This window comes from Mastomys coucha, unplaced genomic scaffold, assembly GCF_008632895.1.
Source record: "Mastomys coucha isolate ucsf_1 unplaced genomic scaffold, UCSF_Mcou_1 pScaffold16, whole genome shotgun sequence".
NCBI lineage: Eukaryota > Metazoa > Chordata > Mammalia > Rodentia > Muridae > Mastomys > Mastomys coucha.
Window position 1 is genome coordinate 4250914 of NW_022196898.1, and position 27513 is coordinate 4278426.

General features: G+C 40.4%; 3 long non-coding RNA genes across 4 annotated transcripts in view; 2 read left to right on the forward strand and 1 right to left on the reverse strand.

Moving 5' to 3' along the window:
• Positions 1-353: 353 nt before the first annotated feature.
• Positions 354-25843, reverse strand: LOC116092863. 2 transcript variants are annotated; one of them, XR_004119541.1, is made up of 3 exons: positions 25675-25843; positions 10343-10487; positions 354-864 (listed from the first exon to the last, which is right to left on the reverse strand). It is a non-coding gene; the product is annotated as an uncharacterized LOC116092863 (long non-coding RNA). The 2 variants fall into 2 exon arrangements; XR_004119540.1 differs by lacking the exon at positions 25675-25843 and adding an exon at positions 11238-11363.
• LOC116092864 lies at positions 3303-6527 on the forward strand. Its single transcript, XR_004119542.1, has 3 exons — positions 3303-3416; positions 4409-4611; positions 6403-6527. It is a non-coding gene; the product is annotated as an uncharacterized LOC116092864 (long non-coding RNA).
• Positions 25844-26083: 240 nt separating the features above from the next.
• LOC116092862 overlaps positions 26084-27513 on the forward strand; it is a 4937-nt gene continuing 3507 nt past the window's right edge. Inside the window, exon 1 of the long non-coding RNA XR_004119539.1 lies at positions 26084-26213. This is a non-coding gene — a long non-coding RNA (uncharacterized LOC116092862). The remainder of the gene's footprint in view (positions 26214-27513) is intronic.

The following is a 27513-nucleotide window of genomic DNA, read 5'->3' on the forward strand; positions in this document are numbered from 1 at the left end:
AGGGTTAGCCCAAAGCCAAATGCAGAAAGGATAATAAAAGAATGATGTTTCACACTGCCACTGCCTGGGGATGAAGAAACTAAAACCCAAAGAAACAGCACATTTAAAAACCAGCTGAGAGCTGTCAAGTGTTTGAGATCTTGAAATTCTGATTTTGTTCAAAAGAGCCCAAGTAAAATACAGCCTTGAGCCAGTTTATATTCTCTAAATCTGGTAAGTTTTAATAATGACCCTGCCCTTAAAATGTTGTGTTTGGGGACAGAGAGACAGCTCATTGTTGGAGTCACTCACTGCTGCTTCACAACCACCAGGAACTCCATCCCAGGGGATCTGAAGCCCCACTTCTGTCCTCTGTGAGCACTGCATGCATATGGTGCACATAAATACATGCAGGCTCACACTCACTCATAAAATCAAGAAATACTTAAAAATCAAGGCAAACATTGTGTTCGCTCAGATTTACTTCTTAACTCCCCTTTTCTTTCAAGGTAGATCTAAATGGGAGCTGTTCAAGGCAGAAGTCCGACTGATGGAGCCCGTCTCTGCCTAGCAGTGGCACATTGGAAAGACTTCACCACTGAAGGATGCCTGACATAGCAGGTTTAGTTGAGGATTTCAAACTCTCATGATAGGTAGGAGAGAGCAATCCATACCTCAGCTGTCAGGAAGCAGGGGTAGAGAATGCCTATCGGCGAGTCCTGTCTGCAAATGTCCTCACAGGCCCACTCGGGCATCCCTTGTCGGGTGTGCTTAGAAAGCCAGTCAAATGGACGGTGGAAGTCAGTCATCACAGGTCCACCCTTTGTCAGCTTGATACACAGATGACGTCTTCTTAATCTATAAGAGTGCTTGATGTAGCCAATCCTGAAAACAAAAATTGTTAAATGAATCATTACACAGGAGGAACTTTTATTGGCTTCTCAGCTTAAATTGTGTTTTGATTTTGAGATAAAGATCCAAAGTCTATTTAAATAGGGGGAGCAATTATCTGAAAATGCTGGAAAATATCTTGCCTAAAGGTGTGTTGTCTGCTGTGGTACCACTGTTTTTTGTGTTTCTAATGAAACGTATAACATATTCAAACTCTGTAAAGATACAAATTGTCTATATACAAACACTGTAACACACACATCCACATACATGCACACACCCACATATATGCACGCAAACACACACACACACACACACACACACACACACATGCACACGCACATCTGGCAGTATAAAGCAAGAGAAATTTTGACTGTTTTCTTACTCAAAAACATTGAGTTCAGTAAGTACTTTTGGCTAGTTGTCATCAGAGAAGAGATTTGCATAGCAGAAAGTGCAGTTAAACCTATTTTGTTGAAAAATTTCTTAAGACCTTAAGACAAAACTCAAACATAAACTGTTTGAGTTCTATCTCTAGCATTGCAGTGTGTCTACAGTTTAGTGTAACTCTAAAGCTGCAGAGGGGTGCCAGCTACCAGGGAAGGAGGAGTTCCTTATTTGACCAGTGAGTCACCCTTACTGGTAGCTAGAAGACAGAGAGGACCATTTTCCCTCCAGTATCTCTAGATATTTTCAAGTAAATATTGAATTCATTTACTGTTTAGCTGTGTGGAGGGAAGAAGGGAGGGAGGGAGGGAGGGAAGCAGTGAGGGAGGAAGGGAGGGAGGAGAGAAAGAAAGGAGAGGGGGGAGAGAGAGAGAGAGAGAAAGAGAGAGAGAGAAGAGAGAGAGAGAGAGAGAGAGAGAGAGAGAGAGAGAGAGAGAGAGAGAGAGAGAGAGAGAGAGAGAGAGAGATCCTGCATTTATGGATTTATGGCTTGGATAAGAACATTTTTGAGGTCAGGTTTTTTTTGCACAGAGTTTTTAAGATTGCAGCTGAATTTCCATGTCAGCACAAGTCCTGTTTGCTGTCACCCGTGCCCCATCCTATGTCACCAGAGATATCAGAGACCCAATGAATGTGTGGAATATTTAAGCTCTATTTTTTGAAATGATGTCGTGATTTTCTTCTACAACCAAATGTCTTTAATTGCTATTTCTCTTTGAAGTTCTTGAGTGGCTTTTTATGGATATAATCGTAAGCCCTGTTACAACTTATTAAGTAAAATGCCCTTTCAAGTTTATGAAATCGCTTTAGTTTTTTTCAAATCACATGCAGAAAATGGTAAATGAAAGTGGGAATTTGTTGAAATTTGCCAGGAGTTTCAAAAGCCTTCATTACAGGTATTTTTAATCCCCAATTAAAAGGACTTATTTTAAAAATAGCTTTGTAATTAAACATTGAAATGAAAATGAATCAAGCATCTTTTGACTAAAGACTTATTTCTCTGATACTAAAGTTTGTAAGAGTAACGTTTTAGAGGAGAATAGCCATGGTTTGTGTGCAGGCAGGTAGTGCTCACACTGTCTCGCCAGCTGTATTCGATGGTTTGCCCCTTTGACCACACCATGTTCACTGGCTTGAGAGGCCCACAGAAGGCCCAGCTCTGCACTGCTGGGCCCTACTGCACAGCTCCACTGCCAGCCAGTGATCATTTTGTTGTTCCTCTGCCATTTGATTTTTCCTTTCATTTCTTCACAATTTTTGTGGATATTTTAGGTATTTGGCAGGCATACGCCATCTTTTAAGACCTGGTCTCACTGCCACTTGTTCCTTCTTTAAGGAACTATAGGTAGTTACATTGCAGAAGTGTCACATTCCTCAGTGGTAAAGTCACAAGCATACTGCTTGTGCTCAAGTAAATGAGTCTCACTCATGCTATGCAGGCAACCCTACTTAAATGCTATCTTTCATCTATCTATCTATCTATCTATCTATCTATCTATCTATCTATCTATCTATCCCTATCTAGTTATCACCTATTACTTTTCTTTCTTCCTTTCTTCCTCTCTCTCTCTGTTTCTTCCTTCCTTCCTTCCTTCCTTCCTTTCTCCCCTCCTCACACACACCATTATGGAAAAAAGAAGAAGGACTTGGGAGGGGATCTTTGACCAAAGAAATACAGGTATGAAAATGTGAAAGAGTAAATTTGTAACCCTTGTAAGCATAAACATCCCCATGCCATTGTAGTAGAGGTTTGTCCAGGCATGCGATGACTCTCTGATCACCATCATGGAGCAGAAACAACCTTTAAAATAAAATAAACTAAATGATATAGGAAAGGTTGGGTCTATGGTGTTTGTGATGGTGCTATGAGTACATCCTGTAAAGTTCTGGGGAGGGAGAGTCAGAGGACCCTCAACCTGAATCGCAGCCATTACTCTCTCTTGCCCCAGCTACATACAGACTTGTCAGGTGCTGGAAGTAGACAGCGTGTGGAAAGGTAACTGAAGACAGAATTCCGCAATGCAGCTTCCAAGAGGTCTTCACTCTAGGTGGGATGGGATGTTTTGTTCATCCAGCTGTTGAGAGTCACCTATGCTCCTGTAAGTAATCTCTCACCCATTCCTGCAAATAACTACCCCGAGCTCATTGTTCATCAGGTAGAAGTACCACTTTTGTATGTCATCAGTGTGTTGTCTGTAATGGATAGGTATTTGTCCATATCATCCTAGGAGAAGCCACACAAGAGACTTACTTTCGATATCTGTTGTATTATTTTATCTCTGTTACTGCCAGAATTTTCTGAAAGCCTTTGAAATCCAAATCTATTCCACTAACTTAAGAAGAAAAAGAGAAAGACATTCCAGGGCTGGAGAGATGGCTCAGCCATTAAAGGCTAGGCTCACAACCAAAAATATAAGACATTCCAATTTTGCCCTAACTTATGTGAAAAAGAGAGACCATGTTGGCCACCATTTTCTGGGTTAAATCCAACTTAAACTTAGTGGTATAAAAACACCCATTCAATTATGCTTTCATTTCTGTGATATAAGAATTCAAAAGTGACAGCATGGGAGTGGACTGACACTCTTTCAAGGTGTCTGAAATTTCACTGGAATACTTAAAGATTGAGTGTGACAGCTAGAGGCACACCCTGCTGTGGGTATTGCACTCACAGGCCCAGTACCTGGGGCTTCTTGTCATTTTGTGCTACCTTCTGAGACACAGTGTTTCAGGAGACACCTGGAGATTGAGAACCAGGCACAAGCTACAGAAACTATGCACATTTAAGCTGCATTGACTATATTAGAAATATATTGCAACATTCCTGGGTGTGTCAGTCATATTTCTGTAACTCTAAACAAGACACTTGAAATAATTAACTGAAAGAGTTTATTTGGGGGTCATAGTTTGAAAATTTTAGTCCATAATTAATTGAGCCCGTTGTTAAAGCTCAAGGCAGCATATATATCATGGTAGTAGCATGTGGTTGAACAAAGTCATCCTCCTTACAACCTGGAGAGAAAAATAAAAAGGATTGTGGACACTCAGTTTCTTCAAGGCATAATCCAATGACCTGTCTTTCCCCTGCTAGGACCTGCCATTTAATATTCTACCTCATCCCAATAGCATCATACTGGGCACCAAGCCTTTACTTAGCATGTCAACCATTGGAGGCCATTTGGCATCCTTAGTACAGCACTGAAACACAAAAGAGAAGTGGAGAAAGGATCAATGTTGAAAAGTGAACTCAAGGAGAAAAAAGAAAAATCACAATGGACATCCTGTACCTGCCAAGTGAGTCTTCGCTGAGGTTGTGTGATGTTCAAACACTAGCCGTTTAACACTTTCCCCCCCACGTAGGTTCTGATGAAGGTGCACTCACTGCCTTTTGACTGTTAGCATTGCTGGACTTTCAAAGTAAGTATTCAAGAGCTTCTGTGATGATTGATGTTCATGGCCAATTAGATTTTATTTGGCGTGATCTAGGAGATACAGCCTGGGTGTAGTGATGATAACGTTTCCAGAAAGAACTGAGAGAAGAAGGGACGAACCACTGTGCATGTGAGTGGTACCATAGCCCATGCTGGGGTCACAGACTGAAAGAAACAGTGAAAAGTTTACTTGAGCAATGACATTTCCTTCTTCTGCAAGCATTAGCACTAACAGCCTTCTGCCCCCAGGGACAGGAGCTGGCCCCATCATCTAGTCTCTTCTGACATACTGGATTGTATCCCTTGATACGCTGTAAACCCAAATAGACCTTTCTTCCCATGAGTTCCTTCTCCTCTGGTGTTTTTTTTTTTTTTTCAGAGCCATGAGGAGGGTAACTAACTATAAACGCTCATGCTCACAGCACTCCCTGGAGTCTCAGTGTTCGCAGTCACCTCAGACTCGTTTCTCTTTTTTCCTCATGGTTGGAGATGGTGTACTGGATCTCTGAGCTGTTCTTGTCCCACAGGCTTCTGTACAGTCCAATGCTCTGTGGTCAGTGGCTCCATTTTATCTTTCAACTTGTATTTTGTAAGTAAAGAATGATCAGACAAACCGGGCAGTAGTGGCACACGCCTTTAATCCCAGCACTTGAGAGGCAGAGACAGGCAGATTTCTGAGTTCGAGGCCAGCCTGGTCTACAAGTGAGTTCCTGGACAGCCAGGGCTATACAGAGAAACCCTGTCTCGACAAAAACAAAACAAAACAAACAAACAAACAAACAAAAAAAGAATGATCAGACAAAGAGCCCAGGAACAGAGGAGACTTGGCATGCCACAAGGCTGTGGCTGCTGGCAGGTACAGGCATGGGGGCAGTACATGGTAGACACTCAGCCTTTGGGCAGATTCATGCCATGGGGAAATCTGTGTAGTAAAGGAAAACACAAGGAAAGGAAGCCCTTTAGGACAGGGAAAGAATTTCTGAGAAGGATTCTAACAGCACAGAAAATGGCTCAGAACACGGGCAAATGGGATTACATGAAATTAAAAGCCTTCCGTACCATAAGAGAAACTATTAACAAAATGGACAGATAGCCTAAGAAAAAGGGGTAATCTTTGCCAGGTACACTTCAGACAGGAGGTTAATATCTAGAATATAGAAAGGGCTGCAAACTTAAATACCAAGATGTAGATCCAAATAGCCAACTAGTAAATGGGCCAATGGAATGAACAGACAGTTCTAAGGAAAAGAGAAGAAAAGAAAAGAAAGAAGGAAGGAAGGAAGGAAGGAAGGAAGGAAGGAAGGAAGGAAGGAAGAAATACAAATGCTCAATAAAAATTTTAAAGTGCTCACCATTCCTGAACTTTACAGAAATGCAAATGAAAAGTACTTTTACCTCTCCCTGGTCAGAAAGGCCATCATTAAGAAGACAAATGGCAAATGAGGTTGTGGGGCAAAGAAAAACCTTGCTTACTGTTGGTAGAACTATCATCTGGGGCAGCCACTATGGAAATCAGTGTAGATGCTTTGCAAAAACAATAGAAAATAGGACTACCATAAGACTCAGCTATGCCACTCCTGGGCATGTCCTCAAAGGACTCTGAATCTTACCAAAGAGACATAACACAGTCATGCTCATTGTTTTTCTTTTCAAGGCAAAAGCAGAATTAGCCAAGAAGCTCAGCATCAGAAGAATGGATATTGAAAGCGTGAAATTTGAGGAAAATATACAGAAGTAAAGAAAGTGGTATTAAATGGGCCAACTCACTTTTTGGAAAGGCAAATGCCCTGTGTCCTTTCTCATACATGGATCCTCCCATCTAACTGTCACATATGTATACTTAGGTTGGAGTAAATGTGGGTAACAGCCAGGAGACTAGAAAGGTGATCATGAGAGGGGAGAAAATAAGGATTTAATTGAAGAGACAGCAGGACAATAAGAGATACAAGATGCTGAATTCAAAGTGGAAGGGATAAGGGTACAGTGTGTGTGTGTGTGTGTGTGTGTGTGTGTGTGTGTGTGTGTGTGTTTTAGGAGTTGGAGAGGAGTAAGTTTGTGTGTAGGAATCAACCTGGGGACCTATGTGAAATGCCATACGAAAGCCTGCTACATTGTAAGCTAATTTTAAGTATATACATATATTTCACTTTTTGCAAAAAAACTGTTTTATAAGATCTAAATCTTTAGACTTGAAGACTGTTGTACTACTGCAAAAGAACAGATATTACAGGATTGGAGAAAGAAGTAGAATATAAATTTCACATAGTTCGATTTAAATGTCCCAAAGAAGAAATCTTTAACACAGAAAACAATTTTCAAATTAACTTTTCATTTTAGTGGAGAATATGAGAGAAAGTAATGAAGGTAACAAGTGCATAAGCAGGCATTTTAAATTGGAAGCTATCCTTTTTTACAACTGTTACAAATGTTTCTAGATTACAGGAGATACCAAAGATTGTAGAACACCATTGTAAAACTGTGCCTTTCAAAATAGATTTACAAGTTATGAATTTACAAGTAAGAACAAATTATACAAAATACACTTATTGGAATAAAGCTTTTGATTTTTTTCAGGAATATACTATGAAAAATCTCAACTCCAGCTGTCTGTATCATATATACATATATATATATGTATATATATATACATATATATATGTGTGTGTGTGTGTGTGTGTGTGTGTGTGTGTGTGTGTGTGTGTATCCTATAAAACTTTATTTACAGCTCCAGCAATTAAATGGGCATAAGAAGTTCTTCCCACCCACAGCCAAAGATCGGGTGGAGCTCAGGGATTTTGTAGAAGAGTGGAGGACAGAATTGAGTGAACCAGAGGAGTCAAGGGCATCATAAGAAGACCTACAGAATCAACTAACCTGGGCCTGGGAAGGTTCACAAAGAAGGCTCACAAAGACTAAACTACCAACCAAAGAGCAGGCAGGGACTGGGCCTAGGCCCACTACACATTGGAACAGATGTGCAGTTTTGTATTCATGTGGGTCCCTAAAAATTGGAGCAGAGGCTACCTCTGACTCTGTTGTCCTTCCCTTAATTGGGCTGCCTGGTTGGGCCTCAGTAGGAGAGGATGAGCTTAGTGTCCCAGGTGGGGTAGTACTCGAGGGGCCCTTCCCCTTCCTTGGGAAGAAAGGGAGTTAGCAGGGAAAGGGATTCATAGGGTAGGACTGGGAGGAAATAGGATGAGGGGATGGTGATCGGGATGCAAAGTGAATATATAAATTAATAAAAAGTTCCCCAAATTAAAAATTATAAAATAATATATTGGCATTCTACATTTGTTAAGAACATTCAACGCTTCCTAAACCTAGTCAAATCTGAATCATTTTTATATTAAGAGAATAAATTGTACTAACATAACAAGTCAGTACAAGCATGTAAGTTGGAAAACTCTAGTGTTCAGTTAATTCCCCCCATCAGTACAGTGATTCTGATCCAACATTATATCAAATTATAGCAGTGGTATTTTTAACTGTGTAAAGTTTATGTTCTTTCTCCTTTATCTCTGTTATCCTTAAATTCCCTCAGTGAAAAGATTTTAAAGAAGATTCACTCTTTAATTCCATTCCTGATATTTTTTTATTTTCAGAAAGATGACTCAATAGTTTTATTTTTTATCATCAAGCATTTGACCCGAGACCTGTGAATTTTGTAGCAAGCCTCATTGTGACTCCAACATACTTAACTATTTTTCAAATGACAGTTTTTTTTTAAAAAAATTACTTTCTGTATTAGTTATTCTGCTGTTGCTGTGATAAAAACATGACGATCAAAGGCAACTTATGAAAAAAAGATGTTTTGTTTTATAGTTCATAAAAAAATTGTACAATAGTGGGGGCATCATGGCAGCAGGCAACCAGAGGAGGTAGCTCTGGTTGAGATCACATCTTCAACTGCAAATAGGAAGGAGAGTAAACTGGAACTGAACAGGCTATGAACTCTTTTATTTTTTGTTTTATTTATTTTTTTTATTTTCCCCCTGTGTCCATGTGTTTGAGGCTCTTCCCCACTTTCTCCTCTATAAGTTTCTGTGTATCTGTTTTTTTTTAATTAGATATTTTCTTTATTTACATGTCATATGATTTCTCCTTTCCCCATTTCCCCTCCAAAAAACAAACAAACAAACAAACGAAAACAACAAGAACAAACCCCTGTTGCCTCCCCCCTCCCCATGCTTGCCACCCCACCCTCTTCCACTTATTGGCCCTGGCATAGGCTATGAACTCTTAAAACCCACCCCTAGGGATGTACTTCCTCCAGCAAGGCTGTGTCTCCCAAATGTCCATAACAACGCCATAAACAACACCTCCTTCTGGGGACCAAGTCTTGTAGTAGGTTGACCTGATGCTGCTTGTATTTTAATGCTAATTTGGGCTCCCAAAACTGGTTGGTTTCCCCAGAGAGTCTGCTAAGTGACCCTACTCCCAGTTAATTGCAATTGGTAAATAAAGATGCCAACAGCCAAAAGCTGGGCAGAAGAGACATACGTGGGGTTTAGGTTTCGAGGGCTGAAGGAGAGGAAGAAGAAGAAGAAAATGAAGGAGGAGGAGGAGCAGGAGGAGGAGGAGGAGGAGGAGGAGGAGGAGGAGGAGGAGGGGGATGAAGAGGACAACAACAACATGCAGGAGAGGAGAAGGAGGTTAAAAGTCAAGAGAACGTGGTCCAAGGGCTGCCCAATTAGAGTTAAGAGCAGCTCAAATGAAACATCCTAAGTACTAACTTGGGGTTATCTATAGGAAAGTAGATTCTAACAGCATAGATGCTAGGCAGTTGCCCAGCTATTGTGCTGCTTAAGGCTGGTTGTAAATATAGAGGTTATGCATGTGTTCTTTAATTCAGGAACCAACCTAACCAAAGGATAGGTAGAAACTCCAGGCCAGGATTTAAATATTTTCTACAACCAAGTGTTAAGTACCTGAGCCTATGGGGGATGTTGCTCATCAAACCAACACACTTCCCATCTCCTCCCTTCCCTCTGTTGCCTATTACATTGACAATCAAGCAGGTTTTCATATAGCATAAGTATTTTCTTAGTGCTCGGTTTTCCATCTGTATCAAGCACAGTCTCCTGGACCTGATCATCTTATCTCCATGACCAAAAGTTACAGTCATTCTCTGTGTACTTTCCCAACTGCAGAAGGCCCTCTGGTTCCATTTACCTTCCACTTCCTTCTCCTACTATTTCTTTAGGATGGTCATGTCCAGAGTCAATAATATCCATCATTTTTTCCAACATTAATCCCCTTCACTGAGCTTCACAGTTGTCAACAAGCTTCAAAGAGGACAGAGAGTACACATGGGTGAATGAATCAACAGGGAACACTTAGGCAGTGTCCTTTTTAGTGTGCTTAAGATATCCTTAGTAATATTAAACCACATCAACCCAACACTTAAGAGCCTAGAAAGCACCAAAAAGCACAGGTTCTTGAGAGGATTGTAAAAGACGGGATGGCATCTACCAGCACGGAGTGTTCCACTTGTTTTTGATATAGATTTCAGCATAGTCCCTCTCGTTTTACAGTCCCTCAAAACAGGTCAGTGTAGCATGCATTAGGCTATGCTTATTAAGATGCTTACTTACCAAACTTTTATCACATCTGATAGTAGTTCATTTGTTACATCAGTATACCAAACTCAGTCTACGTCGCCACTCTTGGTCATCCACCTGTTTTCTAAGTCTGTGATTTCAACTGCCTTTTCACATGCTTCCAAGTTGCCTCAAACCCCTGAAAGCAGTACAGAAAACATCCTCTGAGAACTTAGCAAAGAGAGCTGCTTTGATAAAGGGCCTTCTGTGGAGAGGTGATGCTTGGTTTGAGATACAAATCGTGAGTAAGATTTTTAAGCAAGGAGAGATGAAAGGGAGAAAACAACAGCTGGTAAGATGAGTCTATTTACGACCAGTGCCGAGGTCATTGCAGATGGCCAGGTGTGTGCTAAAACGAATTAAATGCCCAGGCAAACAAGGGAAGGCCCACATCCTGTGGGCATCTGTACATCAGGCTGGGAGTCTGTTACCTCTGTGTTCATGAAAGGACCAGGAAAGATTGGAACGATGACAGCTTAATCAGAATTTAAGGATGAAAAAGGAAATTACTTTAGAAAAATGGTATCCTGATGGGAGTATAGGGAGAAAATAGAAATTTGGCGGGGGCTTTAGTACTCTTTTGTACACTTATTAATGGTTTCTTTAATTTGCAAAGCTCTGTCACTTTGAAGATTACCATTATTTTCATACTAATCACACATCACACATTATAGGAGGCATCATTTTGAGAACAGCTTCATCAGAAAGCTTATGATCTTGCTCAGCAAATCAGTGTCTTATAAAAACAGAATGAATGGCTTTGGTTGTAACACTGCTGATAGAAATCATCCAGAAACTGCCTAAATATGGGTTTTGGGAAAGACTTCTGAAAACGACTTGAGTACGCTCTTAAAACTTCCTACCAAGAGGATGCCCATAGGAAACTCACCTGCAAGCTAGAGAAATCAGGATGACTCCAGTGAAGCCTCACAACCACACTCAGAATTTTGGTGTTAATAGAGAAGATGGTACCCAGCTGTGAAGACTAAGGACAATAGGAGGAGCCCCAGAGCAGTCTTGTTTATGCTTCAGCCTCTCACCTTCAACTAGAAGGAAATTTTGTCAGTCAGTGTTTTGTTTGGAAAAATAAATTGGTCTGGCTGTTTCGAGCAGCAAGAGATGTAGGCCGGGTGTTCTCGATGTCTCCCCAAGAGTCAGAGAGCCAAGACACTGAGGAACCTCCCAATGTATGTATGTTCTGGTTACCAGGTTAGGACTCAAAGGGTCAGAACCTGTCCAGGCTGCCAGGCTAGGATTTAAAGGAAACATTCCATATATTTCTGAGTCAGGCCATATGATTGTGGACACCAGAGAGAAATTTCAGGTCTTAGGTCGGCCAGGGAAACAAACATTGGCAGGAAACTGCTGAAAGAACAAAGGTTTCTTCCCCATCTTTTGTGAAAGCTTTTGCAAATGGAGTTCCCTTCTGATCATTATAGATGTCTAAAGCAGAGCAGGAGTTATGGACCAATTCATTTGTAAATGTGGTCAGCAGTTTAATGGTTATGAGAACAGGCTCTTTACGGAAATACAGTGATACCTCAAACAACAATGCTCTGCTTTTGGATTCCTCCAGTCGCCATGAGACTTAGCTCAAGCTCCGTGGTGAACCTAAGCCCATCGCTCACGTTTTCTCTCCTTCCTTAATGGCTTGAAGTTCTTCTAGGCTGTGACGTAAGAGGCCTTTAAGTTGAAACTGTCAACCCCATGTAACCTAACAGAACAAATTATCCACCCTTTCCGTGGCTGCCGACTCTATCTGGTCACCATGGTGTCAGGGAGCCACATCTGCTTTTAGGACACTTTCCTCCAGATGAGATTTACTGTCCTAAGTGTCATCAGTCCCTGAGTGCATTACAAGTGCCTTCCCCTGATGGTACTCAGGCTGCCTTGCAATAACATTGTTTTTAAAAGCTAAGTGTGCCAGTCCCTAAGGGCTTCTGTTAGTCAGTTTGATTGCCTTGTCATTTTACAGATAAGTTCTCAAAATATGCTTCCCTTCATCATTGAACTATGAAGGTGCACATTTTATTTTAATATAAATGATAAGATATATTTCACATACTAAAACAACTCAGGGGAGGGGGGAAGCCTTGAAGATGGAAACCTTCTACTGTGGCCTTAATTTATTAGACTTTAATTTAGAAAAGTAAAACCTGATGGGAAGACCCAAAATCACAATTCTTTCAGAGTAGTTCTTATAAATATCTTGGATTACTATAAAATGTGTGTGTGATATATGTCCGCATGGCATGTGCATGTCTGTGTGCATGATGTGTGTGCACATATGGAAGACAGAGGAGAGTGCCTGATGTCCTGCTCTCTAACTCTTCATCTTATTCTGTCTCTGAATCTGGATCTTGTTTCTTTTTTCAGCTAGTCTGGCTAGCCAGCTAGTTCCTGTAATCCTGCTGTCTCAGTATCCCTGAAGCATTGGCATTACAGGGCATGCACAACCACACTAAGCTTACATTAAACAGCATGGGTGGGGGTGGGTGACAACAACAAGAACAACAACACAAAAACATTTCGTTCTTTTAAGGCTTGATGATTTTTTTCCCCCTAAAATTATCTGGAACAAAAGAAAACTACCAGTTTCATTCATTCATTATTTAGACTCACAAACAACACTTGCACATATGTTGGAAGTATAATGCAATGCTTTTGTGTCAATCAGAATAGGGGGCATCTTAAACCTCCATGATCGGTTTCCTTCTGTCATATATATACTGTTTCTTTTCTTACAAATGTGTCGTGATAATTTGCTACTTTTAATTGTATTCAACCCTGCTGAACCACAAAACTCTAGAGTTCTGCCTTCCTGTCAAATAATAACACTGTCCCAGTTGATGGACCTCCCCTCTTCTCTGCCTCTCTGCAACAACACTGTATCTGTTGATGGACCTCCCCTCTTCTCTGTCTCCCTACAGCAACACTGTATCAGTTGATGGACCCACTCCCTCTCTTTGCCTCCTTATTTTTCTGTCTAAATTATACTAAAGAATTTCCATTCTACAAAGACACAATGATAAGAATAAAAAAGCACAGGGTAACAATTGATAGAAACGATTTGAAATAGAGATAACAGATGAGGACCAACATCCATAAAGAATCCGAAATGATCCTTCACATCAAGCATGAAATTTCAAGACTCATTACAAAACAGCAACACAATCCAATAGTTTCCAAAGGTGGAGTCCAGATAGCCATGAAACATGATGTTGTCCAAACTGAGCAGTCGCCAATAAAATAAAAATTAATGTTACAATGATACTACAGTATCTCGTAAGAATGAAACAAAATAAAAACTAAAAACCCAACATACAAGGCAATGCTGAGTCCAGGGGAAAATGGTGATTTTATTTTTTGGCTGCAGTTTTTGAGACTATAACTGAATTGTGATAACTAATTGGGAAATCTTTCCATTCCAGTTCTAAGTATTACATTTGTGAATGTGTACACTAGGAATTATGAATAAAAATGCTCTTAACATCACTGTTTTTAGTAGTTCCTAAACTGGAAATAAAACAAGTGTTAATTGATAACAGAATGCCTGAAGAAATTAAGGTGTATTTATACAATGGAATACTATACAACAGCGAAGGCAAGTGAGCCTTGGCTGAATCAAGACAAAATGGCTAAGTGTTAAAAGCTATTTAATCTTGGGAGAAAACCACAATGAAATATGGTCAAGCTATAAATACATCTACATAAATCTCAAAAGAAGTCTCCAGTGGACTGTATTATCGCAATAATTTGTTATTTCTGGTTCGAAATGGCCCTCAAAACTGTGACACAAAGTTATTGCTTGACGCTGTTCATTGGTTCTGTTGGAACTGAAGAGATTTTTTTTTAATCCTCTTCTCATGTCTGGGAGCTCAGATGAGAAAAATCTGCATTTCCAATGAGCAGTTTCATACCTCAAAACATAGACAATCCTGACTAAAAACAGTAGGTCACTTGCCAGAGACACAGATGTGGGAAAGGTTCTCACAGAGAGGAGGCAGGTATGGCAGGGGTGGAGAGGAGAAAGGAGGGGGTTTAGGGGGTAAGAGCAACTAGATTTATTAGGTATATGTACAAAATTGTCCAACTCCCCCCCACCCAATTTAATCAATGATTAGGTACCTGTCTCTTAGGTACCTAATGTCTAGATACGTCAAATGTCTAGATTCTGGAATAATGTGAAAGGTCCATTCCCCCAGACCTCCAAACAGCAGTGGTTCTCAACCTTCCTAATGCTGCAAAACTTTAACACAGTTTGTCATGTGGTGAGTCCAAACCATAAAATTATTTCATTGTTATTTCATAACTTATTTTGCTATTGTTATGAATCATAATGTTGATATTTGATATGCAGTGTAGCTGATGTGTGATGTCCAAAGGGGTTGAGAACCGCTGATCTAGAGTGAGTGGAGCAGAAGGGTGGATGTATGGAAGCCTCCTCATCAGGGCATCTTCCCATAACTTTTTGATGACTAGCTCTCTCAGTCTGATAACAAATCTATTGAGAAGGCAAATATGAGAAATGGAGGGGACTTACATTGGCCTATCAAAGTTGGCAAAGTTGTTGGTACTACCGAAGGAGATAGAATGCAACACAGTTCTTCATACAGACAGTGTCTAAGAGTTTGGAGCAGTGTTTAAAAGACTGCAGCAATTGTTTACATTCCTGTGTGTGTGTTCTATCTGGTACCTTTTGTATTCAGATCCTTTACCATCCATCCCTTCATCCTCTAGAAGGGGAGTTGCCACTGAAACATCTCTGCAGACCCTAAGAACAGCCATTTGTAATTCAAAGATGGTCTGGAGTCAAGGATGGGATAGTGAGCCTTTTGAAAGAAATTTCAATTAACAACAAAAATATTTGCATGACTTACTCAGAATGATATGCAACAGGGAGTAGGAAAAAGGCTTTAGCAGAAGTCTAAGATGCTGACAAGAATGAGGAGTGAGAAAGGGCCTAACCCAGGCTGAATGTATGTAGTCTCACTTAATGATATCTCTACCCCACCTGACCCACTGACTCACCTGACCCACAGACCCACCTGACCCACCAGACCCACTGACCCATTGATCCACTGACCCAGATTACCCAGGCTGAACTTGTATAGTTCAACTTCTTAATTTTTCTTTCTTTTTTTCTTTTATTGGATATTTTCTTTATTTACATTTCAAATGTTTTCCCCTTTCCAGGTCTCCCCTTTGGAAAACCCTTATCCTACCCCCCTCCCCCTATCCCTATGGGGTGCTCCCCAACTCATGCACCCCCTCCCATCTTCCCAACTTGGCATTCCCCTACACTGGGGCATTGAACACCATAATGCCCAAGGGTCTCTCTTCCCATTGATGCCAACAAGGCCATCCTCTGCTACATACGCAGCCAAGTCATGGATCCCTCAATGTGTACTCTTTGATTAGCAGACCAGTCCCCAAGACGGCCGGGGAGGAGGCGGGGTCTGGCCAGTTGATACTGTTGCTCCCTCCATGGGGCTGCAAACCCCCTTAGCTTCTTCAGTCCCTTCTTCAACTCCTCCATCAGGGACCCCACACTTAGTCCATTGATTGGCTGCAAGCATCTGCCTCTGTATTTGTCAGGGTCTGGCAGAGCCTTTCAGGAGACAGCCATATCAGACTCCTGTCAGCAAGCATTTCCTGGCATCCATATTAGTGTCCCTGTTTGGTAACTGCATATGGAATAGCTAATATCCACTTATCAGTGAGTGCATATTATGTGTGTTCTTTTGTAACTGAGTTACCTCACTCAGGATATTTTCAAGTTCCACTCATGTGCCTGCAAATTTCATGAAGGCTTTGTTTTTAATAGCTGAGTAATATTCCATTGTGTAAATGTACCATGTTTTCTGTATGCATTCTTCTGTTGAGGGACTTCTAGGTTTGTTTCCAGCTTCTGATTATTATAAATATGGCTGCTATGAACATAGTAGAGCATGTGTCCTTACTTTATGTTGGAGCATCTTCTGGGTATATGCCCAGGAGTGGTATATCTGGGTCCTCAGGTAGTACTATGTCCAATTTTCTGAGGAACCACCAGACTGATTTCCAGAGTGGTTGTTCCAGCTAGCAATTCCACCAGCAATGGAAGAATGTATCTCTTTCTCCACATCCTCACCAGCATCTACTGTCACCTGAGTTTTCGATCTTAGCCATTCTGACTGGTGTGAGGTGGAATCTCAGGGTTGTTTTGATTTGCATTTCCCTGATGACTAAGAATGTTGAATATTTCTTTAGGTGCTTCTCAGCCATTAGCTATTCATCCATTGAGAATTCACTGTTTAGCTCTGTTCTCCAATTTTTCATAGGGTTATTTGGTTCTCTGGAGTATAACTTCTTGAGTTCTTTGTATATATTGAATATTAGCCATCTATCAGATATGGAATTGGTAACCTGTTGGTTCTTATTTTGTCTTATTGACAGTGTCCTTTGCCTTACAGAAGCTTTGCAATTTTATGAGGTCCTATTTGTTGATTCTTGATCTTAGAGCATATGCCATTGGTGTTCTGTTCAGGAAATTTTTCCCCTGTGCCTATGTGCTCGAGACTCTTCCCCACTTTCTTTTCTATTAGTTTCAGTGTATCTGGTTTTATGTGGAGGTCCTTGATCCACTTGGACTTGAGCTTTGTACAAGGAGATAGGAATGGATTGATTTGCATTCTTCTACATGCTAACCACCAGTTGAGCCAGCACCATTTGTTGAAAATGCTATCTTTTTTCCACTGGATGGTTTTAGCTCCTTTGTCAAAGATCAAGTGACCATAAGTGTGTGGGTTCATTTCTGGATCTTCAATTCTATTCCATCGATCTACCTGCCTGTCACTGTACCAATACCATGCAGTTTTTATCACGATTGCTCTATAGTACAGATTGAGGTCAGGGATGGTAATTCCATCAGAAGTTCTTTTACTGTTGAGAATAGTTTTCACTATCTTTTTTTTTTCATTCCAGATGAATTTGCAAATTGCTCTTTCTAACTCTGTGAAGAATTGAGTTGGAATTTTGATGGGGACTGCATTGAATGTGTAGATTGCTTTTGGTAAGATGGCCATTTTTACTATATTAATCCTGCCAATCCACGAGCATAGGAGATCTTTCCATCTTCTGAGATCTTCTTCAATTTCCTTCTTCAGAGACTTGAAGTTCTTGTCAAACAGATCTTTTACTTGCTTAGTTAGAGTTATAGCAAGATATTTTATATTATTTGTAACTATTGTGAAGGGTGTTGTTTCCTTAATTTCTTTCTCAGCCTGTTTATCCTTTTTATAGAGGAAGGCCACTGATTTGCTTGAGTTAATTTTATATCCAGCTACTTTGTTGAAGTTGTTTATCAGGTTTAGGAGTTCTCTGGTGGGATTTTGGGGGTCACTTAAGTGTACTATCAAATCATCTGCAAATAGTGATATTTTGACTTCTTCCTTTCCAATTTATATCCCTTTGATCTCCTTTTGTTGTCTAATTGCTCTGACTAGAACTTCAAGTACTATATTGAATAGGTAGGAAGAGAGTGAGCAGCCTTGTCTAGTCCCCAATTTTAGTGGAATTGCTTCAAGATTATCTCCATTTAGTTTGATGTTGGCTACTGGTTTGCTATATATTGCTTTCACTATGTTTAGGAATGGGCCTTGACTTCCTGATCTTTCCAAGACTTTTAACATAAAGGGATGTTGAATTTTGTCAAATGCTTTCTCAGCATCTAATGAAATGATCATATGGTCTTTTTCTTTGAATTTGTTTAGGTAGTGGATTATGTTGATGGATTCCTGCATGCCTGGGATGAAGCCTACTTGATTGTGGTGAATGATCATTTTGATGTGTTCTTGGACTCGGTTTTCAAGAATTTTACTGAGTATTTTTGCATCAATCTTCATAAGGGAAATTGGTCTGAACTTCTCTTTCTTTGTTGGGTCTTTGTGTTGTTTTGGTATCAGAGTAACTGTGGCTTCATAAAATTGGGTAGAGTACCTTCTGTTTCTATTTTGTGGAATAGTTTGAAGAGTATTGGTATTAGGTTTTTGAAGGTCCGATAGAATTCTGCACTGAACCCATCTGGTCTTGGTTTTTTTTAAGTTGGGTGAATTTTAATGACTGATTCTATTTCTTTAGGGTTATAGGGCTGTTTAGATGGTTTATCTGATCCTGATTTAACTTTGGTGTTTGGTATCTGTCTAGAAAATTGTCCATTTCATTCAGATTTTCCATTGTTGAATTATATTGTTGAATATAGGTTTTTGTAGAAGGATCTGATAACTTTTTAAAAATTTCCTCAGTTTCTGTTGTTATATCTCCCTTTTCATTTCTGATTTTGTTAATTAGGATACTGTCTCTGTGCCCTCTGGTTAGTCTGGCTAAGGGTTTATCTATTTTGTTGATTTTTCTCAAAGAACCAGCTCCTGGTTTGGTTGATTCTTTGTATAGTTCTTTTTGTTTCCATTTGGTTGATTTCAGCCCTGAGTTTGATTATTTCCTGCTGTCTACTCCTTTTGGATATATTTGCTTCTTGTTGTTCTAGAGCTTTCATGTGTGCTATTAAGCTGCTAGTGTATGCTCTCTCCAGCTTCTTTTTGGAGGCACTCAGAGCTTTGAGTTTTCCTCTTAACACTGCTTTCATTGTGTTCCACGAGTTTGGGAGTGTTGTACCTTCATTTTCATTAAATTCTGAAAAGTCTTTAATTTGTCTATTTCTTCCTTGACCAAGTTATCACCGAGTAGGGCATTGTCCAGCTTCCATGTGTATGTGGGCTGTTGTTTTTGTTGTTATTGAAGACCAGCCTTAGTCCGTGGTGATCTTATAGGATGCATGGGATTATTTCATGTCCTTGTGTCCATTGAGGCCTGTTTTGTGATCAATTTTATGGTCAATTTTAGATAAAGTACCATGAGGTACTGAGAAGAAGGTATGTTCTTTTGTTTAAAGATGAAATGTTCTATAAATATCTGTTAAATCCATTTGGTCCATAACTTCTGTTAGTTTCACTGTGTCTCTGTTTAGTTTGTGTTTCCATGATCTGTCCATTGATGAGAGTAGGTTGTTGAAGTCTCCTACTATTACTGTGTGAGGTGCATTGTGTGCTTTGAGCTTTAGTAAAGTTTCTTTTGTGAATGTGGGTCCCCTTGCATTTGGAGCATAGATGTTCAGAATTGAGAGTTCTTTTTGGTAAATTTTTCCTTTGATGAATATGAAGTGTCCTTCATTGTTCTTTTTGATAACTTTTGGTTGAAAGTTGCTTTTATTCAATATTAGAATGGCTACTCCAGCTTGTTTCTTGGGACCACTTGCTTGGAAAATTGTTTTTCAGACTTTTACTCTGAGGTAGTGTCTGTCTTTGTCACTAAGGTGGGTTTCCTGTATGCAGCAAAATGTTGGGTCCTGTTTATTCATCTATCTTGTTATTCTATGCCTTTTTATTGGGGAACTGAGTCAACTGATGTTAAGAGATATTAAGGAATAGTGATTGTTGCTTCTTGTTAATTTTGATGTTATTTTTTATATTTGTGTGGCTATCTTCTTTGGGGTTTGTTGAAAGATTACTTTCTTGCTTTTTCTATAGTGTAGTTTCCCTCTTTGTGTTGGTGTTTTCCATCTATTATCCTTTGTAGAGATAGATTTGTGGAAATATATTGTGTAAATTTCTTTTTGTCTTAGAATGTCTTGGTTTCTCCTTTTATTTATTTTTTATTGAGAGTTTTGCTGGGTATAGTAGCCTGGGCTGCAATTTGTGTTCTCTTAGGGTCTGTATGAGATCTGCCTAGTATCTTCTAGTTTTCATAGTCTCTGGTGAGAAGTCTGGTGTAATTCTTATACGTCTTCCTGTCTATGTTACTTGACCTTTTTCCCTTACTGCTTTTAGTATTCCTTCTTTATTTTGTGCATTTTGTGTTTTGACTTTTATGTGACAGGAGCAATTTCTTTTCTGTTCCAATCTATTTAGTGTTCTATGAACTTCTTGTATTTCATGGGCATCTCTTTTTTAGGTTAGGGAAGTTTTCTTCTATACTTTTATTTTACTTCAAGTTGGGAATTTTCACTCTCTTCTATATCTATCTATTATCCTTAGGTTTGGTCTTCTCATTGTGTCCTGGATTCTCTGGATGTTTTAGCTTAGGAGCTTTTTGCATTTTGCATTTTCTTTGACTGTTGGTCAATGTTTTCTATGGTATCTTCTGCCCCTGAGATTCTCTTTTCTGTCTCTTGTATTCTGTTGGTGATATTTGCATCTATGGCTTCTGATGGTTTTCTATCTCCAAAGTTGTCTCCCTTTGTGATTTCTTTATTGTTTCTATTTCCATTTTTAGATCCTGGATAATTTTGTTCAATTCCTTCACCTGTTTAGTTGCACTTTCCTGTAATTCTTTAAGGGATTTTTATGATTCGTCTTTAGGGGTTCCTATCTGTTTACCTGTGTTCTCCTGTATGTCTTTAAGGGAGTTATTTATGTCCTTCTTAAAGTCCTCTACCATCATCATTATAAGATATGACTTTAAATCAGTCTTACTTTTCTGGTATGTTTGGGTATCCAGGGCTTGTTGTGGTGGGAGAACTAGGTTCTGATGGTGCCAGGTAGCTTTGGTTTCTACTGCTTATGTTCTTGCCTTTGCCTCTCGCCATCTGGTTATCTCTGGTGTTAGCTGGCCTTGCTGTCTCTGACTGTAGTTTGTACTCTTCTGCAAGATTGTGTGTCGGTACTCCTGGGAGACCAGTTCTTTCTGTGAGGAATTTGGGTATGGAGCACTGTGGCACAGGAACAGCTCTGGGTGTAGACAGAAACTGGAAGGATCCTGGCCTTGTCTGCCCCTCGATTCCTGTGTACTGAGGGTTCCAGGTGGGTCCCTTAGTGCATAATCTTACCTGTACTCACAGACTTGTCCACACTCCTGGGAGACTAGCTCTCTCCTGGTGTTATTTGGGTATGGAGTGCTATGGCACAGGATCAGCTCAGGGCACTGTGACAGAGAATCAGCTCTGGGTGTAGTTCTACTTCTTGAGGTCTCCACCCCACTAGACCCACCTGACCAACTGACTCACTTGACCCACTGATGAATTGACCCAGGCTGAACATGTGTAGTCCTACTGAATGATGTCTCCACCTCACCTGACCCACTGACTAATCTGAACCTGATCCACTGACCCACTTGACCCCAGTGATATACACTTACCTGCTTGACCCACCTGACACACTTCACACACATGACCCACTGACCCAGGGTGAACATGTGTAGTCCCACTTCATGATGTTTCCATCCCACACAACCCACCTGGAGCAGAACCTCTGCACCTCAGCCTCTCATTTTAGGAAATGCTGTGTTACTAGACAATCCAAACTTCCTCAGAACTGGCTGCCTGGAAACATTATCCATTGCAGACACAGCCATTCTGAAGGTAGATACATGATCAATATATTTAGAAATCTTTGGCAAGGCTAATACAGAAAATGCACCACAAATCTTTTCTAAACATTTTGGCCACAGCTTTGCCCACTTTCTTTACAGAAACCATAAAGAGTGATGTGAACATTCCAACATTTTCTTAATGATTTCTTCTGTCTAATTCATGTCTGAAGATCACTGAACTGGCTGCAATATAAGAATTGATGAATATCTGAATCTTCTTTGTAAGATGAAGCATTGAAAGTATTAGCATTGAATGGAAAATTGATTGGGTTCACTGTCCATGTTTTCCTATTTTCAATTGTTCATGTCCATTTCAGCAATAGCTACTTTAAAAAGAAAAAGATTTATTTATTATTATATCTAAGTACACTGTAGGTGTTTTCAGATGCACCAAAAGAGGGTGTCAGATCTCATTACAGATGGTTGTGAGCCACCATGTGATTGCTGGGATTTGAACCCAGAACCTTTGGAAGAGCAGTCAGTGCTCTTAACCACTGAGCCATCTCTCCAGCCTCCCAGAAGCAGCTACTTAAAATAATAGTTCATCTACTTTGCCTTCTTTTGAGAGACTTTGAGCACACAGCCTGGGAGGATGTGCTCTGACACTTGGCTTCAGTTAGACAAGCGTTGGAGAAAGCTACAGTGATAAACAGGATCATTGTAGGGAGAATCGGGAATCCAGATAAAACCACTCTGTTCAGAAACATACCACAGACCCAGAAGAGGCAAGCAGCCTGGAAGTCTGAGTTTTGACTTTGTCTCTGTGTTTGCATTTGCTAATAGATATCCACATAGTCAAAGGATCTGATAACCATGAACTAGCTTCCCCCCCGCCGCCCCAACTCTTGAAGATCCACAACTTCAAAGTCACTGGCTCAAAAACTACAAGTCCACTAGGGAAACAAGAACATTTTCATTATTTCACATGTCAATAAGCTCTGGGGAAGCTGAAGTTGCTTTCTGAAATTCCTTAGAATTCAAGGTTCTTTGACACCCCTTTCATCTCAGGTCACATAGTGGAGGTGATGACATTTGTTGTAGTGCCCTGAAATACAGGTTGAGGCAATTTGGAGAGGCCAGAAAAGCGAATCACTGTCACTATCCATGAATAACACTTTCATCTTTGTCCGTTGGTCATTTGTTTATTGAAATCCCTGGCATCATACACAAGAGATCTGGAGAGGCAGCAGAAGCAAAGAGAGGGACCATTTAGTAATGCCAAGAAATTCTCCACTTCTTCCTGTCCTTCTCGCTTCCAGGGAAAAAAGGTATCAAGCAAAACCAAGAACGAATCTTCCTGTTCCATGAACTGAAACAGACTTTTGTGACTTCTTTTCTCTTAAAGAATTGTGGGAAGCTAAGAAGAGCAAAGTGTACTCACAAAATTGCAGCAAGATTGCAGTTTGGGTGCTGCAAATGCTCATGGTGAAGATCCATGGTAGAACATGAGTCTAGAATGCATGAGGCCTTGGGTCCCATTTCCAGCACTGTCAGACAAGCCAGAACTAACCCAACCCAACCCAGACAAGCAACCTAAAAACAAAGGCATTTGGAGTGATATACAACAATTTGCATACTAGAGTCTATTTTTTACACACTTGAGTCTATTCTTGACAGATGCTATGCAAATATGTCCATCAGATATTAGACCTTTCATAATCATTAGATTTCTTTAAGCTTGTTATGTTTTTTCATATTTTGTCCGACTCCCTTTTGAAAGATTGAAGAATTATATGAGAATTTTCATACCTTTGTTCAGCTCCAATTAATTCACATTTCAAAACAACATGATAAGGGCCTCTGAGGGAAGACGACAGATCAGAACTTGACTCTGTGTGAGGCACTGACAGAGAAGAATAAGGATGAGGAAAAAATGCATTGTTTTTTCCTACAGAGAAATATCAAAACAGGACTAGAATCACAAAGGGATGACAAGACAGCTAAGAGGTTCTTAAAACAATAGCAACAGAATGTCCCTAGGACCCCGATATCATGGTTCCCGGTAACCCCTACCAACTGGAAACAAGCCCAACAGCTCTTGCAATCTGAAAATCTAACTGGGGATTTGGAAAGGCAGCAACTGTTCCAGTGGGGTTCATCAGCGGAGACAAAATGCAGTATCATGGGGGTCCTGCTGTATAATGTTAGAAGCTACACTGGGAACTTGGGAACATGGAACAATCACAGACCAAGGAGCTTTGGGTCAACTTATAACAACTGCAGTTGAATGACAGCCACAGGGACAGTCAAGAAGTGTGGGGATGCTGATAAGCTGAGAGCTGCTCCGGACAGACAATGAAGTGAGCAATGGAGTGTAAAAGTCTTCATAACTCATGGTGAGGGAATAATTGGAATAGGGTAGCCATGACTATGAATGTAGGAGTTATAAAACCTTCTGGGGTCATTTATGTGCCACAAGGCTGACTGTCATGGAGATATGAATCCTGGAGCTGCAGCACATTTATTTGACACCTGGAGCCTCACCCTCCAGTGATGCAGTGTTTCAGAAGTACAAGGACAATTTCTTCAGCAGGGCCCCCAGAGCTGCTAGTGACCCCAAAGCTGTTTGCATCACCATTCTTAACACTCTTCAGAGATGTCCCCTGTCTACAACATTAGCTACCCTGGGGTGTATGAAGGTAGGGGAACATGCCCATCCCACAGACTGCAAAGTCACATGTAGACTGCAGAGAGTCTTGGTGTTCAAAATCCAGAAATTTCTAAACTAAAAACAGAGGTTGTGGGAATCAGACAACTGTCCAGTATAGACTGAATGAGTGTTGGAGTGAATAAGGTGGGAGTGGAGGCAAGAGACTGTCCAGTTATCCCGGCCCTGCCACCTTATCCACCCAACAGACTGTAGTTTTACCAGAGACAGGCCACCCCAACATGTTTTCTTTTACTTATTTTTTCTCTCTTGTGTTTCCCCTTTTCATTACACTTTGATTAGTATTTTGGGTTTATGTTACTCTTAAAACTTTTTTGAATTCTACCCCACATGTTTATATCATTTATTTTCAATTATTAATTTGGGCAATCAGTTTTAAGTGTGTTTTTATATCTTTCTCAGATTATTATTGTTGCTGTTAGTAGCAGAATGTGCTTTTCTCTCTTGGTGGTACTGATTTTGTGTCCTTATGAATCTGATTATCACCAATTAGATTCTCAAATAAAACCAGGAGAAATACCCAAGCCAACAGGTGCAGAAATCGCAACACACACACACACACACACACACACACACACACACAAATGTAAAAAATCAAGGCAACTTGACTCCTCTAAAAGATCATAGCTCTCCAATTACTGATGCCAAAGGACACTGGCATGGCTAACACACCTGATGGAGAATTCACAGGTTTAACTGCACAAATGATTCAGCATGTGCCAAAGAAGATGATAAACCAGCAAATAAGTGTGATAAGAAAATGAGCAACATAAATGAGAATGTTAGTAATGTGCATAAGAAATTTAGCAAGAAAAGTGTGAGTCTGAAAACAACAATAAAACACAATAGAAAGTTTGGAAAAGTAAGGCCCAAGAAAATAAATGGCTAACTAGCACAGAATGTCCAAAAGCTACCTGGAAGCCCACTATCTTATAATATCCCTACAAACACACTTTTTCTTTTTTTGTAATAAAGCACAGAGATTTCATATTACCAGAATACTCATATTCCATACTTATATGCTAGTAAAGTTATGTAGTTAGTAGTTCTGCTTTATTTTAATTAACATAACATTTGTATTGATTCTCTGGTACTTTCACATCATGTACTATGATTATACTCACTTCCCAGTCTTTCTATGTCTGCCCCTCATACTTGTGATCCCTGCTCTAAAAATATAAAAATAAAAAATAAGAATTAAAAAGAAGAAAGAAAAAACCCCAAGTCCAATTTGTATTGTCTGCATACTCACCAGAGCATGGTCAAATTCTCATGACCTGCCCCTTCAATAGAACTGCATTCTTCCAGTCCTACACCCCTGCCAGGAGCCACCAACTGTGGAGAGCTACACTTCAGCATCCTTATCATACTTTTTAAGAGTTCTCTTCAATGACTTCCTGTCTAGGATGTTACTTGGGGGCAGGGAGTGAGAGAACAGGCCCTCACAGAAGCCTTCCATGTCCTCTGCTCTCACCTGGGCACCTGAAGTCATTAATCTCACAGCCCAAGTAGCCTCCTTGCTCTTCCCAGTCAGTGGGAGCATGGGTCATGGCCTCCACTGGGTTTATGGGGACAGTACAGACCATGAACATACCTTCCCTCCCATCAGCAGTGAGATCACAAACCAAGACATGGTCACTGGCAGCAGCATGGACCCAGGCAGCACCATAGCCTCAGGTGTCAGCATAGGCCACTCAGGTCAGAATGACTGCTGGTGGCAGCATGACCCATGGGTATCAACATGGCTTTGGACAGCATCAGAGACCTTGGACATCTGTATGACCTTCAGTGGTAAGAGGAGCCACAGACAATAACATAGACCCTGGCTGAAGCAGGAACTTGGACTCAGATATGGCCCTTAGTGGTAACATGAGACAAAAACACAGAGGCCCAAGGCCTGCAGCTGGGACATCTGCTAAAAACATGGTCTACAAACATAATTTTAAAAAGTTTCATTGGTATTTTCCTACAGAGACAATAATACTCATGCCAGAATCCATAGGTTATCAAACAGAAACCCAGTGCCAGGTGTAGGATACACATCTCTTCGATTTGTTGGTCAATAGAGATTTCAGGGATCTCCTAAACAATACAGACAATTGCCATTGCTCTTGCTTGCCCACCAAAACATGAGAGAACACACACACACACACACACACACACACACACACACACACACACACACTGCATGCTAGCATGAGTGCATGCACCCACACACTTTGGTCAGATGACATAGAAAAATCAAGCTGGTACTGACCTGGGCATTTTTCCCCTGCTAGCTAGCTTTTATACTACTGGAGGGTGCAAGGTAGGCTATTGGGGGAAGGAAAACCAATGACAATCTTACTCAATAATAAGCAATATGACAAGATATGCTCATGGGTACAAGAATGGAAAAGATATTACGGAGGTGGATCATTAGCTTTGGTTGAAAACTTAACACAACTTAGAATCACCCATGAAAAGGGTTTCTTTGAGGAATTGCCTACATTTGGTTAGAATATAGGGATGTCTGTGGGGAATTGCCTTAAATTCATTGGTGTGGGAAAATTCAGCCCATTGTGTGACACTGTTCCCTAGGCAAGGTATCCTAAAATTGTAAAAGAGTGGCTAGAAAGCAAGCAATAGACATACTACTTTAATTGTTGACTACTCTCAATTGTGGACATGATATGACTGTTTCAAATGCCTGCCACCTTGATTTCTCTGCTATTTATGAAAGTCTTTCTCCCCTAAGTTGCCTTTTGATTAGGTTTATTTTATCATATGATAAAACAAAGCTAGAACAGAAGTTTATGCCTGAGAAGTGGGAGTGTTGTGATAAACTTGGTCATGAGGCTTTATGCCTGTAGGCTACTTTGTGGAAGAGTTTGGTACATTGGACTGTTAAAGCCCATGAGTGCGGTTGGAAGACCTTAGTGGGCCTCTTATTAAGAGGCTGAAAGGCAGGAGCATTGAGAGGAATGTGGACTGAGGAGGTTTCAGAATGAAACATAGACTCTGTAGTGTATTGAAAGTTCTTCTTATTAAATTTTGGCTAAGAGTCTGTGTGTGCTTGTCAGGCTAGCACTGAAGAGAAGTGGAGGCGGGG